Raw genomic sequence first — 7,940 nt, 5'->3', positions numbered from 1 at the left:
GACTGACTGCGGAAAAGGAGGTTTAATGTGGCAAGAAAAATGTGCAACCCTAACGCCACCTATGTTGGGTCATGAGATCGAGGAAAAGTTGGTGGCGGAGAACTAAGCCGCTACTCTCCCTGCAATGACATTGAATGGAGGGACTGGTGGGTTGGGTGTGTATGTTGATGATGATGGTACAGAAGACGTTGATGAAGAAACGCGTGATAGGGATGGCATTGTGAATAATAGAGGCATGGGTTTCGGCACAAAGGGAACAACATTGACAAATAGACAGGGAGAGCTATCGGAACATGATGAAAAAGTAGTTAGGAAGAGGGTGGTTGATGATGGTGGTTCAGACAATAATGAAGGAAGTGAGGGAAACTTAAATAATATTTTGGAGGAGCAGATGCTTGAAAATAAAAAAAACTTGGGATCTAGCGTTGGAATCAGGTGCAATTTTATACAATGAAGAAAATGATATTATGGCTATTCTCCAAGCACAAAATGAAGAAATTGCTCAAAAAAGAAGATTGGCAAAACAGAAAGAGAAAGAAAGACGTTGCAAGCCCAAAAATAAAAAAAGGTGTGTAATAATTTATAAAAATAATTTGTTCTTAGAATGGTAGGGGTTAATGGGTGATAGAATATTGAGCATGCTCAAAAACCTCAAGAAAAAAATTTAAGTTGAATATGTTGAGCTTGTTTGAGATTAAGTGGCCGGTAGTGACGAAATTTGATGTAATAAGAATTCGAGAGAGTGATGTTGCGGGATGAGAATATGTTGAGTCGGAGGGTGCCTCAAGTGGTTTACTATTAATTTGGGATGAAATAATGTTTAAAATGAGTCGTTGTCATAAAGCGGAGTTTTGGTTGTGTGTTGAAGGGGTCTTACTAAAAATAATTTCAATTATGCTTTATGTGGTATATGGAGTTCATACAAGAGAAGAGAAATTTGTTGTGTGGGAGAAATTGAGTTATATTGCAGAGTTATGTCAGCCTTTATGGGAGACTTCAACGAGATTGTGCAGGTGGAGGGGAGAAAGGATGTTGTCAGATTAACAGAGTTTTAGTAAGAATTGATAAAAGAAGATATGCAACTGGTGGACTTTTGCTTAGTGATCTTACAATTGGATTGACAGAGTTTTAATAAGATTCAAGTGGTTAAAGATGTTTTTCCAAATACAAAATTAGGAGTAGAAAATCAGGAGTACACTATAAGAAGGAGGGGCACAAAAAATAGTTGATGAGTTTCTTTGTAATGTTTTTTTTTCTTTTTTAACTTTTCTATTTGCTTGTTGTTGTTCTTGCTCCACTTTTTGTGTTGAGCTCTTTTATTCAAAAAAATTATATTTTCAAAAAATAAATTTTTTCTGGTAATCACACATAAGATTCCCAGTCCCATCAATCATCCGAAGAATCAAATAAACAAAATTTACAGTTCTAAATTGGCAACCACTACATCATACTCATACTGATACTCATACTCATACTCATACTCACTCACTCAGAAGAAAGAATAGAGAATAAAATATAACTTTCTTCCCTCAGCAGCCAGATACTCAGATAAAGACTACCTTAAGAAGTGACCTAGTTATTAAAACCACTTGTAGACTTGTTTGAATACAAAAAAGAGTACATTTTTACCATCAGATTACAGGAAGGTATATTTAGTAGCATATAACAAAGCCTCGCCAGCCTCTGTTCAGTCGCGACATCCTCTCTCTGCTTGTGCTTCTTCTTTGTCGCGACCTCCTTTCTCTTCTAAACAAATATGATATTGTTATTGTACCACATTATATTATAATGTGCTACAATAACAATATCATATTGTTGAATACTATTTGCTTGTGATGTTATTTTCATTCTCCTACAAAGTTTTAAACTGCATCAATTGAGGAAATTAGTACAAATAAAGAAAAGGTAATCGAAAGATTTTGACGCTGAGAAAATGGTACCTGACTTTTTTTATTGACAAAATAGTCCACGAAAGATTTTAAAATTTGACAAAATCACCTGTAACATGAAAAAATAACATCACAGTGAACAGAAAATACTAATGTGGCCGTCAGAAGAGAGCTCCAACGGTGGCAGAGAGCTCCGAAAGTGGCAGAGAGCTCCGGTGACGTTGAAAAGCACCACCAACCCTCCTCCTTCACACCACTAACCCATTCTTCTTCTTCTTTTACATTGCCGGGGAGGGAGGACGCACACGAAGAAAGGGCCGAAGAGCTGGTCGAGCCGACACCTTCTTTACCACGATGCTTGAGAGTGTGGGGTGCGAGGTAGTGATGACTTGCATCATCTACCCTTCTTTCTTGCATAAAGAAGACCATAAAAGAGCACAAATCTCATTTGATCAGTACAATTCATGCATTATTTGATGAATATTATGGTACACTACTTTGAGATGAGTTGTGCTGAATTGCAGGTGAAAAAGGTGTCAAAAATCGGAAGAAGACAAACAAGAAGCTGGGCGTGTGAGACTGGCATGTCACTTGGGGGCAAACGCCACGAAAATGCACTAGCGTGGCACGCCAGTACTAAATTTCAGAAAGGAGATCCAAGCATGCATGTGGGCGTGGCACGCCAAGGACTAGGCGTGGCACGCCAGGGACTAGGCGTGGCACGCTAGTACAAAATATCAGAGAGCAAAATGGAGGACACAAAAGGGGCGTGGCACGCCAGGTTGGGCGTGGCACGCCTGACCCCTCAACCTCACTTGGGCGTGCCACTTGGTGTCGAAGGTGTGGCACGCCAACTCCAAAAGTCATTTTAGCGTGCCACTTGAAGACCTAGGCATGGCACGCCAAGCTTGAAGATTGCGCAAATACATGGGCATGCCACTTGAGCAACATGGCGTGGCACGCTGGTACAATGATCCAGAGTAGGGGCTGAAGGCAAATAAGGACTGGGCGTGCCACTTGGTATCCAAGGCGTGGCACGCCAGTTCCAAAAAGTCACTTTGGCGTTCCACTTGAAGGCCAAGGCGTGGCACACCACTTAGTGGAGCGAGACAAGATCATAGGCATGGCACGCCAACCTTTAGGCATGGCACGCTGGTATAAGTTTCCAGAGAGGGTGGAAGAGGCCAATTACATGGGGCGTGCCACTTGGTATCGAAGGCATGGCACGCCAATCACTATTCTTCACTTAGGCGTGCCACTAGAGCAACTAGGTGTGGCACGCCAGTGTCATTCAGAGGCTAAAGCATCATTAGGGCGTGCCACTTTAGTTCGTGCCGTGGCACGCCAAACAGAGGAACCACCCACTCACAAAGGGGCGTGGCACGCCAGACCCTGGGCATGCCACGCAAGTGTAACTTTCCAGAGAGCATAGCCAAGCACATCACAAAGGGCGTGGCATGCCAGACCCTAGGCGTGCCACGCTAGTTCAAGTTTCCAGAGGCAAATGAAGTGGAAAAATCAAAGGGCGTGCCACTTGAGCTCGAAGGCGTGGCACGCCAATACAAGAATGTCACTATGGCGTGCCACTTGAGTTCGAAGGCGTGGCACGCCAGGGTTGACAAGGGACGAGCGTGCCATTTGAAGGATTCAGCATGGCACGCCAAGCCATTTTGAAGGGTACGTGACACGCTGATGGAGTGCCAGCCACACGCCAGCTAAGGAGTCACGTTTATTGAGTGCTTTCTTTCCCTCCAAAATGTAATTTTCCTTTTTTTACTTTTGTAATTTCTTTATTTTCACTAGGAGTAGTACAAATACCCCCAAAGAGTATTGAAGTGGGGTTAAGCAATTAGTTCTAGATCCACTTTTACATTCCACTTTTGAGTACTTTCTAAGCTATGAGTAGTTAACTTCCCTCTCATTGAGAGAGGGAGCTCTGTTGTACTTGATGGATTGATAATAGTGAAATTCTTCTTTTCTTCATCTTCTCTTGATTTGCTTGGAGGAATTTTGTTCTTAATGCTTAGTGTTCAGTCATTTTGGGAAAGAGATTGAATGCAATTGGGTATCATTGGAGCCTTGGGAAAGAAAACATGAAACCATGCTTGAAATCCCTTCTCACATTTGAGTAGATTCTGGGTTTTGTTGATGGGATACGTGACATAAAATCCCCCCTCTACCTGGACCTACAAGGGTGTGTGGTATAATCAGGGACCAAGCATATCTCTCTTCATGAGCAATTAGACCAAGGAATTGGCTATTGATCAAGATCTGAGAGATTGAGTCACCAAGGGATTGGGGCTCAATCAATTATGATTGCCAAGAGGTCAATGAGTTGCATGATTGAAGAAGATCTAAGCTAGATTTGATCCAAAGAGACAACATCTCCCAATCTCAATGAATTTCCCCATTCTTATCTATCTATTTCTTTATAGTTTAATTTTACATTCTACAATTCCCCATTCCCATTTACATTCAAGTCATTTATGATTTAGCACTTTATATTCAGCAATTTCCATTTATGCACTTTATTGCTTTTCTTTACATTATAGTCAATTACATTTATGTCATTTACAATTCTGCACTTCACAATCTTATTAATCCCCTTGACTAATTCATCAATCAATTAAAATTGCTTGGATTTGCCAATCTCTGTGGATACGATCCCACTCCTCTGTGGGTTATTACTTGGTGATAATTTTGGTGCGCTTGCCAAAAGAACTCGTTCACTAAATTTTTAAAAAGGGGTAGTGAACCGGAGTCATCAAGTTTTATGGCGCCTTTGCCGGGGATTGGCTTAAGTTTGACAGTGATTAAATTGATTGGAGAGCTAGATTAAGCAATTTAATTTCTTTGCTATTTTAATTTCTTTTATTTAGCATTTTTTTTATTATTTTATTTTAAGCTCTATTTCTTTTTTCTTTGATTATCTACATTTCCATCCTTCTAACTTTTGATCATTTTGCACCACTCACACTAACAACCACTCTAACAAAGTAATTCATTCACCCACTTTCTTTCTTGATTTTTGTCTTGATTGGTTGTATGACAGGTAGGAGAAGCGGAGCTTCAACTTCTTTTGATTCTGAACCTGAGAGAACCTTCTTTAGATTAAGGAGGGAAACAAGAGGAAAGAAAGTCGTTGGTGCTGAAGAAGAGGAAGAGTATTTTGAAACAAACATGGAGGAGAATATGGAGAATCACCATGAGGAAGAAGTTCATAACCATGCCAGAGGAGGCCCAATCAATCATGATGGGCAAGAAAGGAGAGTCTTAGGCTCCTACATCAACCCAAACCCAGGGAATTGTGGCAGTAGCATCCTAAAGCCAACAATTCATGCCAATAACTTTGAGCTGAAGCCTCAGCTCATCACACTTGTTCAGAATAATTGCTCATATGGAGGAAGTGCCCAAGAAGATCCTAATCAACATCTCAGCATATTCTTGAGGATATGTGATACTGTAAAATCCAACGGGGTACACCCCGACATCTACAAACTACTCTTGTTCCCTTTCTCACTCAGAGATAAGGCAGCAAAGTGGTTGGAATCATTCCCCAAGGATAGCCTAACTACATGGGAGGAGGTCGTAAACAGATTCCTTGCAAGATTTTACCCCCCACAGAGAATCAATAGGCTGAGAGCTGAAGTGCAAACTTTCAGACAACAAGATTGAGAAACACTCTTTGAGGCTTGGGAGAGATTCAAAGGTCTGACAAGAAGATGCCCACCAGAAATGTTCAATGAATGGGTACAACTACATATCTTTTATGAGGGACTATCATATGAAGCAAAGAAGGCAGTGGATCACTCTTCACGAGGCTCACTCAACAAAAAGAAAACCATTGAAGAGGCCATAGATGTCATTGAGACTGTAGCTAAAAATAAGTATTTCTATGCCTCAGAAAGAACTCAAAAGAAGGGAGTGTTGGAATTCAACTCTGTAGATGCTTTGTTAGCTCAGAACAAGGCAATTGCAGCACAAATAACAGCCTTAACCAAGAGGATAGAGGCCAACCAAGCCTCAGTCATTCAAGACCAAACTCCTCAACAAGAAGGAAATACATCAGAATCTGAAGGTGACTAGGAACAAGTCAATTATGTGCACAATTCATCCAGAACACCATATGACCCACACTCTAAGACATACAACCCAGGTTGGAAGAACCACCCAAAATTTGGATGGGGAAATCAACAAAACCACAACCAGGACCACAGCAAGCCTTATCCATCAAATCAACAAAACCACAACCCCAACCATCAAATAAGGAACCATAGACCCTACCATAACTAACAAAACACATCATACCATAACAACCAACCCATGCACAATAATCTCAATCAAGATGCACCACCCTCAACTATGCAACCATGCTAAATCAAGAGCAACTTTGAGAGGATGGAGGCTGTAATAGCGCAACTATCATCCCAGATTTCAGTGGCAGTTTCCTCCCTCATGGACAGACAAGCACAAACTGACAGAAGGATAGACGCTAATCAAGAGGAATACAGGTCAAATCTGAAAAATCAAGGTGCAGCAATCTCAAAGTTGGAAGCACAAGTGGGAATTTTGTCCAAACAAATTCCACTTTCCACACACACATTTCCCAGCGATACCATGGCAAACCCAAGAGGGGAATGCAAAGCCATAACTCTAAGAAGTGGGAAAGTTGTATAGGAAGGAGCCCCAAGCAAAGATAATCATGAAGAGGTTGCACCAAAACATGGAAACGAGGATGAAGGGGAGACCCCAGTTTCACCTCCACCAAAACCAGTTTTGAAGCCCTATGTGCCAAAGGCACCATACCCACAAAGATTGAGAAAGATGGGAAGGATGGCCAATTCTCTAAGTTCCTAGAGATCTTCAAGAGGCTCCAAATCAACATACCATTTGTTGAGGCATTAGAACAAATGTTACTCTATGCCAAGTTCTTGAAGGAACTTATAACCAAAAAGAGGAACTGGGAGGCAAAAGAAACCATAGTATTGACTGAAGAATGTAGCACCATCATACAAAAGAAGTTGCGTCAAAAGCTGAAAGACCCAGGGAGTTTTCAAATCCCCTGCATCATAGGGGACATCACTATTGAGAAAGCTTTGTGTGATTTGGGAGCCAGCATAAATCTTATGTCTCTAACTATGATGAAAAGGATGAAGATTGAGGAAGCCAAGCCAACAAGAACGGCACTTCAATTGGCTAACAGAACATTTAAGTTTCCACATGGGGTGGTGGAAGACTTGCTAGTGAAAGTGGGGGAGTTCATTTTCCCTGCTGATTTTGTTGTGCTGGACATGGAAGAAGAGGCCAACACGTCAATTATCCTAGGAAGACCATTTCTAGCTATTGTTAGAGCCATCATTGATGTGCAGAAAGAGGAATTAGTCTTGAGATTACATGAAGAAAAAATGGTCTTCAACGTCTTCAAAGCAATGAGTCACCCCAAGGAACCTATAGGACAATGCATGCTGGTAGACACCATGGAACAGATAGTTCAAAAAGTTATGGGTGAAGAACAATACGAAGAAAATATTGAGCTGGAGCAAGCATCAGAAGGAAAATTACCACAAGCAACCATAAGGAACTCAATCATGCCAGCTACCACAGACAACAAAGATGCAGAGTCACCAAAGCTAGAGCTGAAAGCCTTACCACCCAGCTTGAAGTATGCATATCTGGGTGCTAACAACACATACCCAGTAATCATAAATTCAAGCCTGAGTAAGGAACAAGAAGAGGAACTTATCCAAGTGCTGAGACAACATAAAGATGCCATAGGCTGGACACTTTCAGATTTAAAGGGGATCAGCCCTTCAATGTGCATGCATAAAATCTTACTTGAAGAGGATGCCAAACCCTCAAGACAGCAACAAAGAAGGCTGAATCCAACTATGAATGAAATGGTTCAGAAAGAAGTGTTAAAGTTGTGGCAAGCAGAAGTGATCTACCCCATCTCAGACAGCCCTTGGGTAAGTCCAGTGCAAGTAGTTCCTAAGAAGGGAGGGATCACTGTTGTGGCAAATGAGAAGAATGAACTAATACCCACAAGAACGG

The sequence above is a fragment of the Arachis hypogaea genome, chromosome 3, assembly GCF_003086295.3.
Source record: "Arachis hypogaea cultivar Tifrunner chromosome 3, arahy.Tifrunner.gnm2.J5K5, whole genome shotgun sequence".
In the NCBI taxonomy this organism is placed as follows: domain Eukaryota; kingdom Viridiplantae; phylum Streptophyta; class Magnoliopsida; order Fabales; family Fabaceae; genus Arachis; species Arachis hypogaea.
Note: the sequence above shows the minus strand (reverse complement) of the source record.